Below are 12,358 nucleotides of genomic sequence, written 5' to 3' on the forward strand. Positions count from 1 at the left end.
ATGAAGACCATAAAACCTTCTCACAGAACTCCTGTTAGTTCTAAATGATTATGCACAGTACGGAGGGCGGTGCTTGCCACATAGTAACCAGGCTCCTTCAATAGAGGCTTCATTTTGGCCTAGAGCATTGGTGTATCTTTGATCCATCTTTGTGCTTGAAAAAACAGTAGGGGTTATAAACATTTGCTTTGCAAAGTGTTTCTGTATAATGGAAGGATTACAGTCCCCATTTTGAAATTTTGTATTGAGCTTTTAGAACAATGGAGCCATTTTAGTTCAAAGTACAACAAAATCTTTGTTAATCAGAATATGAAAGAATGGGCGGTACATGGATGTCCAAAGAATGTAGCCAATGAAGAGTTAACTCTCATTAGCAAGATGGTGGTGCTTAATCCTGCTCTAGGGAAACGAAAGTGAGGGAAAGAACTGAGAATGGAAGAGCTTATCGTTTGTAAGAGGGAGAGCTAACCGCCAATCCTTTCTTCCCCTTCGAAAAAGTGAAGCCTGGAAAACAATCCTCTTCTAGAAATGCTAACAGTAATTCACAAGGCTGAGTTGCTGCCTTTGAGGAAGGAAGCTAAATACAGTGGTGACTTTTGTTGGACTCAGAAATGCTTATTACTGGACCCTTTGCTTTGGGAGAGGGTCAGATGACACAATTTACTGCCTTTGATTATTACGTTTCACAAAGACTAATTCAAAGAATTAAGGAAAGGGGGAAGGGAGGAGTGGAGAGAAAAATTTCAAGAAGTATTTCACTTAGTAGGGTCATAAAAAGACGTTTCCAAACCACAATGGGAAGATTTTTATTCTAAAAACTGCACTAAACAGTTCTGGAACGTTGTACAATAAAGACCTAACATTGAAAACATAATACTCATTGCCAAACCAAAAGAAGAGTTTGTACTCTACTTCTAAACAGAATAGAAATTGTAACTTTTACTTAAAAGGTTAAAAATAGTGGATTGTAGGAATATGTCCAAGAATGTACTAATGGAAATAGGTAATTCTGTGTATGTAATAAAAGTTTTAAAGCATTGAATTTCACAAAGTTCAGCTGTCATAGCAGTAGCTGGCAGGCACGGCTTATTGCATTATTAAACTTAGAGCTACTATTAGGTCTCCAGAGAGGCTGGCAGCCAAAACCCTACATTAGGATGTGTGAACCCAACCACAGGCCATTCAATGTTTACTGACAAACCATTTTCGGAGACAGTCTTTCTAAACATTTAGAGGAGTGTATTTAGATTCTGATGAACTTTTTCAAGTATTAAAGTCTGAATTACACAAGCGGAGTGAAAAAAAAAAATCCAAGCAGAGATTCATATGGTCTAAAAGAATGCAACACTCAGTGAGTATTCACGTCATGTGGCATGAGAAAAGCTTTCACTGCCTAATGATTCTACATAGTGTCCCCAGAGTCTTTTAGGAATAAGTCCAAAGTCCTAATTCTGATTCTGGAGCCAGCTGAATCCCATTTTATGTACTTGTCCTGATAACAGTACTCATCACAGATTAAATCTGTGCCATGAATCATGCTGGACCCTTAGCATAAATTCTCTTAATCAGTAAAACACCCTACAATGGTTGGCCCCATTTACAGATCAGAAAACTGAGACTCTGGATGTTAAGCAAATTGCTCAGAGTCACACACCTTTGAGATCTGAACTCTAATCATCTAACTCCAAAGCTTGTCTTCTTTCTCCCCATTAACCATCAAAAGTGACCTACCAATCCATGCTTATTCAGCCTTCTGAGCCACAGTTAAGCTTTTTGCCTCTGGATGAAAAATACCCCCACCTTCTTTGCTTAACTTTATAGTCTAGACCATCCCTCAAAAACCTGAAGTCACCTCAAAGCACCCCAATTGTGCCAGCAAACATCAATCTCTCCCTTTTTAGTCTCAGCATAGAACTGACAATCGTACCACGTGTTCTGGTATTTAATTACAGTCAGTCTAGCCCTCTGACACTTTCTTAGCTTTATTCTTTATCTGCTTTTTTGCATGTAAATCTTTCTTCTAAACAAGATAAGAGCTAAGTTTTAAAATGGTCACATGCTTCGCTTTTTTTTAACATATTTATTTTAAACTCTTCTGCATTTTTATGCCCATTATATATGATCATACATTAAGAGAATAATTTTCTTTTTGGCTTGCCACTGTATGATAAGATAATGTACATTAAAATAAAGTAAGGTTTCCAAAGGAATTGTTGATTTATATTGAAACCTTTATAGTTCATAGTATTGCATAAAATTGAGCATTACTAATATCCCTATTAATTTCATGTAACAAGAATCTTTGCTCATGCAGGACAGAGATGAACTGAATAGTCAAGAATACACAGTTGTATTTAAGCCAACGGTATAAAATTTCCTCTTAATCATTTGTTCTACCACCACCACGGAGAAATTCAAGAGAATGAATGGAGTTTACCTTCCCTGTTCTTGTACACAATTAAGTAGATCTTCTGTTAAGCAGTAAATTTACCAAAAAGGAAGAGCCAACAGGAAGGTTCTAAAATGGAGAGGCAACTGGATAAACTAATTCCAGGATGAATACAAGTTACTTGTGTGAAATCTGGGAGACAAGCCCACGTTGGTCAGGATCCTCCATTGACATCAGGTCATTATCTAACAATATTGGGCAGATCCTGGTGCAAGATTGAGGATATTGAACCATCAGCCAGGGCTCTGGAAGGAAGAAAGATGTCAAGTAAGGCTGATTCCAAGGTATGCTCTGCAGGTTTGTAACTGAGAAATCAGGATTTAAGGGATGATTCTCATAACTGAATCATTATATAGATACTCCTTTTTCCTTTCTGGTATAGTTCAGGGAAATACCTGAAATCTCTAAATTGCAATCCAGCCGCCTTGATTTCTGATAAATGATCTTATAGTCCTTATCTTCTGCCCCTGTGATTGTAAAAACCTTGTGACTAACCTTCATTTGTACCCAGTTATCCAGTTTCTCAACGTTATAGTCTTGTGATCACTAAAGACAGTCCCTAATGTTTGTGAAGGAAGGGTCTTGGGTCAGCCCCAAGCTAACCCACCGCAAGTCCAAAGTTATCTTAATAACTGTGCCTGTTTGAATCTATTGTGAACCTCCCAAAAAGCCAAGTTCTTTAATCCTCATTTGGTATTGCTGGGTGGGAGCATTTTTATTGTTTCCACGGAGATGTGACCCATCCAATTATGGGTGGTAACTTTTGATTAGGTGATTTCCATGGAGATGTGTCTCCACCCATTCAAGGTGGAGTTGCTTACCGGAGCCCTTTAAGAGGGAAACATTTTGGAAAAAGTTTTAGAGCCCACACAGCCAGAGACCTTTGGAGATGAAGAAGGAAAACGCTCCTGGGGTGAGATTCATGAATCAAGAAGCCAGGAGAGAAAGCTAGACCATGCGCCCTTCCAGCTGAGAGAGAAATCTTGAACTTCACTGGCCTTTCCTGAGTGAACGTATCCTCTTGTTGGTACCTTAATTTGGACATTTTCATGACCTTAGAGCTGTAAACTTGCAACTTAATAAATTCCCCTTTTTAAAAGCCATTCTGTTTCTGGTATATCGCATTCTGGCAGCTTACAAACTAAAACAGTAACCAAGACTGAATCTAACCAAAGTGGGCCCACCTGACATGCACAGTAGCTTAGACTTTAATCTACAAGTCACCTATAACTCTCTATCATTTTCTTACATATGTTCTGTGACTAAGTATGTAATCAATCTGCACATCTCAATAATTAGATCACCTCTAATTATATCATCTAGGGCCACTGAGCTCATCATCCTAAGCCCTGCCCATCTTTTTTTTCTAAGAAAACTATCTGATTTAATGCAGTTTGGAGAGACAGATTTTGGGCTGCTAAGCCATCTTCTCTCCTGCTATGTGCCTAGTAATAAATTCTTTCTCTCTTTGAAACCCCAGTGTTTTAAGAATAGATTATTGAGCACGTCGGGCCAAAGAATCCACGGCCTTTGTCCAGTAACAGGTTGGTCCCACAACTGAAGGGAGCATTCAGTGGGAGGAACCCTTGGTACAGCCCATTCCTGGGCCACAACCCCGGGGCTGTGTGATGGTTTGACTGAGGCCCTGTCAGAACCTCAAGTGGACTTGTATACCCCTGGTCCTTGGGAGCTGATCCCCAGTTGGCGCAAAGGCTGACAGAGTAGAATGTGTTGATTTAGGAATCCAGAGGAAGAATCAACTGCTATTTTCATATAGTCACTTGGAGAGAGGAAGATTATACCAGGATGTGGCATCCCGGCCCCAGCCTAACGCCCTGGCAGCTCCATATAGGGCTGGTATGGTCTCTGCCCTCCAAGAAGCACATTTCTGGTATTTGGTGATCGAATCCAGCCAAACTCTCCTTCCTTTCTCACTGGTAGTAAAATGTATGGACCATAATTGCTGCTCTTTTCATGCTGGAGAGCTGAGGGACCAAGAGAAGAACTGGGGGTGAAGTGGCCATAAGTTTTGTAAGGTTTTCATGGCCTGGGAAGGAAGCCTGGCATCTGCCTTTCATGGCTCTGGTTTTGCCTGCTTACCCAGAGTCTGCAGGGAGTGAAAATGGGCAGCTGCGAAAGAACACTGATTTCATTTATTTACAGTGTCATCTTGATTAACCAAGCTATTTCGAACAAAGCTGGCTTGTTCACAGCAGGCTAGGGTAAATGCTCTCATCTCCTCTGGACTGAGCCCCTGTCCCGGGCACACACGGGTCTCTCTCTGGGTTGGCTCAGAAGGCTGTCACAGCCTAATCTCACAGCCTAATCCAGGGAGGTTTTACCCTGGACTCAGCACTTTAGTGAAAAGAACATCAAAGAGGCAGATGTCAGCCTTCCCGTCACTTCACCTGCCAGTCTCCAACATTCAGACATAATTAAAACAGCCTTCACCCAGAGGGAGAGTCAGGGAGCAGCCATCTGAGTCACATTTCCAGGTCTCCTGAATTTTTCCTATCTCTGAAAAAGAAGTTCTTGCTAAAGAATGCCATTGAATGCCTGCTTTTGCTTCATGGAGATAGCACCCGTTTTCCATCACCCACGTAGCTTTTGGGAAGGATAGAGGGAAACTTAAGAGATGCGTGAACTGGGAATTTTTCTAATGTCTATTTGTAAGATGATGCTTTGGCACCAGCTGCATATGTGCCCAGGTGTGGGGAAAAAAAAATTATGTTTTTTTCCCAGTCCAAGTTACAAGCGCATCAGAAAGCAGTTTCAGCCCAGTTCCCAGATATAAGCCCTCAGTCCACATCCACCCCCTCTCCACATCCAGCAGAGGGAGCCCTGAGGATGCCTGAGCGAATGGGGAGCAGGTGTGACTGACAAATCCCCCAGGGTCCAGCCTCATTCCCACAATCTGTTAGACCGGCAGTGAGGGACAAGTGAGGGACACAGAATCGTCTTCCATACAAAAGTCCAGAGAAATCTATAGATGGGTAGATACCCAGCTAGGAAGATGTGGTTCTCCAGAAAGCAAGAGGCCAAGAAATATTTCTTCAAAGTTAAAAAGAAAGCAAAAAAATAATCGATCTAAAGCTAGAAGAAGGTCCTGGAAGAGCAGCTAGTCAACCCCACTTGCATCGCCACACCCCAAAGAAGGCAAAAGTTAACAGCTGAGAGTCCCTTAATCTGGCTTGTTGGCCAAACCCAGCAGGTGTGTTTTGTTTGGCAAGCGTGGTGTATGCTTACATGTTTTCCTCTTAATAAGTTGCCAACCCTTCAAGACCTTGAGATTTCAGATTAATAAATTTAAAAACTAGATTTCCAGATTCCCTTGAGAAATCAGATCTGACAAAGCTGTGCACATCCCTGCGTGGGTCAAGGCTGCCATCCCGAGTTAAGGCACGTGCTTTGTAGGTCACCAAAGTTGACAGCAATCCCGACTCCTTGCTCAGCCCCCACACTCACCTTGAGTCAACCTCTGGCATTCATGCTACCTGCTTGGGCCAGGCCGCTGCAGTGATGGAGCTTTGCCATCTCAAACACAGACCTGTTCTAGCTGCTCTAGGTAGTGTTTCACCTAAGAAGCTCTGACAAAATAACCATCCTGGGCTCAACCAGGGGGTGGGACCCAGCCTCAGTAGGGCTGTACAGTGATGCAGACATGCAGTCAGGGTTAAGAGCGGTTGGACTAGACCAGGAAGGGCAGATGATAAATTATTCTTTTCCTGAAGCTCCTCAGGGGCTCTTTTCACTATCTCACCATTTTAGAAGTAAATTCTTCATTATCTCCAATCAAAATCTGATTTAATGTTCTGTCTTTGGGTAAAATTACTATCATTGATATTTAGTTTTCCAATTCATGAACAAGGAATGTCCTTCCATTTATTTAGGTCTCCTTTGATACCTTTCAGCAATGTTTTGAAGTTTTCTGTGTGTAAGTCCTTTACATCTTTGGTTAAATTTATTCTGAGATATTTGATTTTTTTAGTTATTTTTGTAAATGGAATTTTTTCCTTGATTTCCTCCTCAGATGGTTCATTACTGGTGAAACACCAATGATTTTTTGCGCGTTGTTTAGTACCCTGCCTGCCTAGCTGAATTCATTTATTAGCTCAAACAGCTTTGCTATTAGGGTCTTTTTTAGGATTCTCTATGTATAGGATCATATCATCTATAAATAGGGAGGGCTTTGCTTCTTCCTTTCTAATTTGAAAGGCTTTTATTTATTTTTTTCTTGCCTAATCGCTCTGGGTAGAACTTCCACCACTACGTAGAATAAAAATGCTGATAGCAGGCACCCTTGTCTTGTGCTTGATCTGAGAGGGAGCACTTTCAATCTTTCACTAATGAGTCGTGATGATAGTGGTTTGTTTTTTATATGTGCCCTTTATTGTGTTAAGGATATTTACTTCTATTCCTAGTTTTCTGAGCGTGTTTAGCAGGAAGGAGTACTGAATTTTGTCAAATGCCTTTTCTTCATCAATTGATTTGATCGTGTGGTTTGTATTAATGCAGTGTGTTACATTGATTTTATGTTGAACCACCTTTGGATACGTTGGATAAATCTCACTTGATTGTGTGTATAATTTTTTTTAACTGTGCCACTGAATTCAGTTTGTGAGTATTTTGTTGAGGTTTTCTGAATCTATAAGAGAAATTGGCTGGTAATTTTCTTTCCTAACACCAAAGCCAGATATCTTTATCTTTATCTTGCTTTGGTATTAGGGTGATGCTCATCTCATAGAATGAGTTGGAAAGTGTCCCCTTCTCTTCAACTTTCTAGAAGAATTTGAGCAGTGTTGGTTTTAGTTCTTCTCTGAATGTCTGGTAAGATTCACCAGTGAAGATGTCGGGTCCTCGGCTTTTCTTTGTGGGAAAGTTTTTTATTACTGATTGTGCTGGTTTGAATCTGTTATGTACACCAGGAAAGCCTATGCTCTTTTAATTCAATATTGTGGGGGAAGGCCTATTGTTGGGTAGGACCTTTGGATTAAGTTGTTGCCATGGAGATGTGACCTCGACCATTCAAGGTGGGATTTAATCTGCTTCCTGGAGGTTTTTAAGGGAGAGACATTTTGGAGAGAGCTTAGAGCAGAGAGAAGCTAAGAGAGAAAGAAAATACCCACAGAGATATTTTGGATCAAAGGACCAGCAGATGTTACCTTGTGCCTTCCCATGTGACAGAGGAACCCCAGAGGCCAGCAGCCTTTCTTCTGAGAAGGTATCCTCTTTTGGGTGCCTTAATTTGGACACTTTCATGGCCTTAGAACTGTAACTTAATAAATCCCCTTTGTAAAAGTCAATCTATTTCTGGCGTATTGCATTCTGCAGCATTAGCAAACTGAAGCACTGATTCAATCTCTTGACTTGCTCTTGGTCTGTTGAGATCTATTTCTTCTTGAGTCAGTGAGGTAGTCTGAGTGCTTCTAAGAATTTATCCATTTCACCTAGGTTATCTAATTTGTTGGCATACAAATATTCATAGTATTTTCTCTTATAATCCCTTTTATTTCTGTGGAGTTGGTGGTAATGGTCCGCCTTTCATTTTATTTTAGTTATTTACATCTTCTCTCAATTTTCAGTCTAGCTAAAAGTTTGTCAATTTTATTGATCTTTTCAAAGAACCAACTTTCGGTTTTGTTTGATTCTCTTTCTTTTTTTTGTATTCTCTATCTCACTTATCACTGCTCTAATCCTTTTTATTTCCTTCCCTCTGTTCACCTTGGGTTTAATTTGCTCTTCTTTCACTAGTTCCTCTGATTGTGAGGTTAGGCTCCTGATTTGAGCTCTTTCTTCTTTTATAATGTAATCATATAGAGCTATAAATTTCCCTCTGAGCATAGCCTTCATATCCCATAAGTTTTGATATGTTGTGTTTTTGTTTTCATTTGTCTCAAGATATTTCTTCCAATGTAAACCATGGACTGTAGATAATAGTATAATTATAATAATATTCTTTCATCAGTTGTAACAAATGCATGCCACTAATGCAAGGTGTTAATAATGGGAGCTATATGGGAATTCTGTATTTTCTGCATGATTTTTCTGTAAATCTATGACTTTTCTGATTTAAAAAAACTGTTAAAAAAGAGGTTTCCTTGTGACTTCTTTTATCCATTTCTTGTTTAAGAATGTTTCATCTAACAGTTACGTTTGTGAGTTTTCCAGTTTTCCTTCTGTCATTGATTTCTAGCTTCATACTTTTGTGGTTGGAGAAGATGCTTTGTATAATTTCAATTTTTAAAAATTTATTTAGACTTGTTTAGTGACCTAATATATGGTCTATCCTGGAGAATGAACCATATGCATTGGAAATGTGTGTTTTGTTGTTGGTTAGAGTGTTCTGTGTATGTCTTGTTAGGTCAAGTTTGTTTATACAGTTGTTCAAATCCCCATGTCCTTATTGATCTTCTGTCAAGATATTCTGTTTTATCCATTATCAAAAGGGGTGTATTGAAGTGTCCAAATATTATTGTAGAACTGTCTATTTCTCCCTTCAATTTGACCATGTTTGTTTCATGCATTTTTGAGCTTTGTGATTAGGTCCATATATGTTTATAATTGATATACCCCTTTGGTTTATTGACCCTTCATTAATATATAGTATCCTTCTTTGTCTCTTGCAACATTTTTTACTTGTCTATTTGTTCAGTATTTGTATAGCTCAATTGCCCTACCTCGTGGCCAAAGCTAGACCTCAGGAGTGCGGCACTCGAACCAGACACAAAATCCAGAAACTGAGCCACAGAGACTGTAGGAGTTAGGCTTCATCAGGTGAGAGTAGAGTCCATGTCTCTGTATCATACATTCAGGCCTACCCCAGACCAACACAGAAATGCACGGGAGACACTGACCATGATATTATGGAGTCATTTGTTGCTCTTAAAGCCTTCTCAGAACGGTAGGAAAAGCCAAGGTTCTTCAAGAACTACATACAAACCCAAAAGAGACCCTTGCATGATGCCAGTTATGTAAAGTAGGAAATCCTGTCCAGTATAAGTACAAAAACTAAGTTGAACTTCAAGATTGCCTCTAGAAATGGATAATGGGGTGTGGGGTGTGGGGTGAGGGACACACCTTTTTCTTTCAGGAATATTCACAATGTACTTTGGGGAGAAAGGAGGTAATTGAGATCTTTTCGTTTTACATCCGGCCTCTATGAAATATTTGTGCTGTTACAACACAGTGTGTAAAAGCGTAATTTAAAGAGCAAGCACTGGGCGCGGCGAGAGCCTGACTCGCAGGCCTGTGAAATCCCAAAGGCTCAGAACCCAAAGTAACCCAGACGCGCCATGCTCCTGGGCCGGGACCCGCGCTGCGCTGCGCTGCACTGTGCTCCCGGCCGCGCCGCCACGCCCTCCCGGGTCCCCGCAGGACGCAGCGCGGCAGTCGCTGCGCATCACACAAAGGTCCGGCGGGCGGGAAAACATGGCCTAATCTCATTGTTTCGATTTAACCATAAAATGCATGTTCTCTTTCTCAAAAAGGACCCGAGGGACTAAGCGCCCGGACAGGCTGTCTACACCGGCTGCCTGGGCCCGAGGTTCTTTCCTTTGTGTGTCGGTCCCTGTAAGCAAAGGACGGTTCGAAAGCTGCGCGCTAGCCCCTCCTGCAGCGCCGGGCTCTTGCCTCCCGGCTGCGCCAACACGCACCACTTCCAGACTCGGCGTGGAAACGCGCGTCCCACAACCCGTCCCCCGAGCGCCGGCTTCTCCTCCTACCACCTTGGCGTCGGGACCACCCGGCTGGAAGCCTTAAGCCTTAAGGAGTCGCCTGAAAGCAGCGCAGGCCCCAAATACTCACATTGCAATTGCGTTCGCGTGCGCGTGCGCGGCCCCCGCCACTGCTAGCCAGAAGAAGGAGAAAGGTCTCTTTGAAGCGGAGAGAAGGGACAAGCAGGAGGCTAGCTGAAAGCTCCTTATTTTTGCAAGCTCAGAATGCTCCTCGGGTGCCGCCAACGCAGCTGCCAGATTTAATAACCATGTCAGACAGTTCTCTTCCACCCGTATAAAGAGACCCAAAGACAGGCTGGGGAGCGAGGTCTGTGGGTCCCACCGCAGTCACCTTGCCGCAGCCCTAGCGATGCCGCAGCTGGGAGGACGGTGCAGGACCGACTACGAAAAGGTTAAATTGACAGATCTGACCAAAGAGGTCTCAGAAACCTTTTCCCTCCTATCCACTCTGAGCACAAACCAGATACTCTTCCCAACAGCATTTCTGAAACAAAACAAAAAGCACATGCCTTCCAGTTAACCTACGTCTCCAATACCAACCCTTCATGGAAAGCAGCAGCCATCGACCCTCTTTATCCTTGGTTTCCGGGCATTTACGGGCTCTCCTGAGCACACGCAGCTCATCTAATTGTGCTTCCCTCACGTTTTTAATCACGCGCACCAAACGCTCCCGTCTGTCCAGAGGACTTTTGCAAAACCGAACCTTACAGTCTGGGGGGGCTCATTTGGAGTTCCTCCTCCACCTGGGTCATTTCCAAAGCGCCGGCGGCTCCTCGACAGCGGCTGGATTTTATCAAGCTGGAAGGAAAGAATGGGTCTGTTTTGCAATGGAAGATCAAAACAAAATCTCCCGCAGTAGTAGTGTTTATAGATAAAGGTATAACAGACTGATGGAGAGCGCCGGCAAGCCCCGCCTGGTCCCCAGGGCTCGTCGCTGCTGCCAGGCGCGCGGCACCTGCCTCTGCAGGGAGTGGTTTCCCTGGAAACTCGGGAGCCCGATCTCCCTTCGGACACGCTGTCACCCCGACATCCGCAACCAGCATTAGGCGTTGGGAGGAAATCAGTGAATGCTTATTTTAAATCACAGATTCAAAGAGATCCACTAGGGTGGTTGGGCGAGAACAGGAAGGGCGCGGTATTTTGGGGTGGGGGGTGAAGCCTGCGCGCATGGGTGGAGTTAGGAGACACTGCGGGCCTCTGGGGACCTCATGGCTCACTCTGGTACCAAGGGAGTTGTGGTTTGGGTTTAGAATAAATTCTAAATTATAATTTTAATTCTAATTTTCTGCAGCATTCTGCTCAAGAGACCATTTTCAAAAGTTATTTTGCACGGACTGAACATTAACCTGCTCGTAGTAAGCGTGAGAGGAGGCCAATGAATATTTGGACAGAGGGGAGACGTTGTGGGAACAATACTTGATTATGGATGATCTCATGCACAGAAACTCAAGAATTGTCCCCAATAGAGCCTTGCACCATCAGGCATGATGAATATATGTGCACAAATTTATCATATTAATTCAGGTGATGGTTTGGGTGAGGATAAGGGGAAGGGTGGATGAGGCTGTCTATATTTGTTAAAAATTTAAATGTTCATCGTGCCATTTTGTTACTTTTGGGTATGGAAATATACACATCCAACTACATATAGGTAGCAAAGGTAAAATGAAACAACTTTATGAACTTGGGTGCAAAGCATAAGAAATTGCATGCTCACATATCCATACAAACACGCACATACTCCATATTGGTTTCTTATCCCCACAAATTGTATATGCCATAACTGAGTTATTAAAAGTTAAAAATCAGTGGTGTATTTGGATTAATGAGATTTTTACTAGACACATAATAATATGATGATGATATTAATCTTTCAGTAGACACAAACATACATACAAATCTATCTTTTTTAAAGTTCATAAATGTATTTCTGAAAGTTCATATGCATCCAGCTTTCTTAAAGCAAGTAATACTTCTCTATTCTAAGGAAATGGTTTATGTAAAAGAAAGTATAGGAGAAAATTTTGCCAAAAAAGCAATAAAATCTTTTGTTAAGTCAAGAAGAACCATCGAATTTATGTTTTGTAAATCCACCTTTTGTATCCTGAATCTGCTATGAAGCATGTGATTTTAAGCATGTGACATGTATATTTATTTGCAAGGAAATTCCTTAAAA

The 12,358-nt window shown here is 41.8% G+C and overlaps 1 protein-coding gene across 1 annotated transcript in view; it reads right to left on the reverse strand.

Annotated features, from left to right (window-relative positions):
• TRIM2 (tripartite motif containing 2) overlaps positions 1-11,075 on the reverse strand; it is a 214,828-nt gene extending 203,753 nt beyond the window's left edge. The window contains exon 1 of the mRNA XM_077139764.1: positions 10,886-11,075. The gene's annotated coding sequence lies outside the window, so the exon portion shown is untranslated. The remainder of the gene's footprint in view (positions 1-10,885) is intronic.
• Positions 11,076-12,358: the final 1,283 nt, after the last annotated feature.

The sequence above is a fragment of the Tamandua tetradactyla genome, chromosome 22 (assembly GCF_023851605.1).
Source record: "Tamandua tetradactyla isolate mTamTet1 chromosome 22, mTamTet1.pri, whole genome shotgun sequence".
Lineage (NCBI taxonomy): Eukaryota > Metazoa > Chordata > Mammalia > Pilosa > Myrmecophagidae > Tamandua > Tamandua tetradactyla.